Genomic DNA, 1,065 nt, shown 5'->3' with positions numbered 1-1,065 from the left:
AGCTTTGAGTGATGTGGTAAGTTGCAAAATCGCCACAAATTCCTCCCTCCCTTTATGCCATCTTTGCCACATGGGTTTACCTTTCTTCCCATCAAAAAGTGGAGTTTATTTCTCCAGTCCTTGAATCTGGGTTTGGCTTGATAACTTACTTTGGTGACACAAGCAGAAGATTGAAAAAGATCTAGCCTGTTGGAATTTTGCCATCGTGATTCTGGTAATTCCATTATCATATAAACAAGTCCCAGACTGGCATCCATGAAGATGAATGGCCATAAGAACAGATGGTCCAGTCATTTCAATGATCTCACCCACCCTATGTAAGGCCTCAAATGTGTAAGCAAGATCATTCTAAATCATCTAGTTCCAGCTGTGCCAGCCCATGCAGGAAGAACCACTCGTGCAATGCACTAATTGCGAAAAATAATAAATGCTCGGTGTTTTAAGCCACTAAGTCTTGGGGTGTTTTGTTATACAGCAAGAGCTAACTAAATTGTTAGCTGGTGGTAGTTGTAGTAGTAGTAATAGTAGTAGCAGTAGTAGTAGTAATAGTAGTAGTAGTAACAATGGAAAGAACTAAGTAGATTTTGGAAGTAAACTTATAGGATCTGCTAACAGCTGAGATGCAGAGTAAGAGAGAGAAAGAAGTCAAATAGCTATTAGAGTTTTAATATCATTTATTAAGATAAATAAATAATTTATAAGGAAGAGGTAGACCACTTAACAGAATTACCAGCAATATCAACAAGACAAAATATTCTGAATTTACACAATATCTACTCCCTCCCATTATTATGTTTCCACAGAAAAACATATCACATAGCAAAATTAAGAAATAAGAGGTTCAGAGATATATGATATAAATATAAAATCAAATAAGTTAGGCAAAAAACTCACTTTTAAATTTTAATTGGATCAGTGTGAACTCAAAATTTATTTTTCTCATTCTAAAAATATGTGTATTTCCTAGCTTTGCCCACTCAGTTGTCTAGAAGCAATAACAACTATTAGAAATGAACACCCATTGTGCACAGATTTTCATTCTCAAACATTTTCCTCTAAAAGGAA

The sequence above is a fragment of the Pteropus vampyrus genome, unplaced genomic scaffold (genome assembly GCF_000151845.1).
Source record: "Pteropus vampyrus isolate Shadow unplaced genomic scaffold, Pvam_2.0 Scaffold441, whole genome shotgun sequence".
NCBI lineage: Eukaryota > Metazoa > Chordata > Mammalia > Chiroptera > Pteropodidae > Pteropus > Pteropus vampyrus.
The sequence above is the reverse complement of the archived record's forward strand: the minus strand, read 5'-3'. Positions refer to the sequence as shown.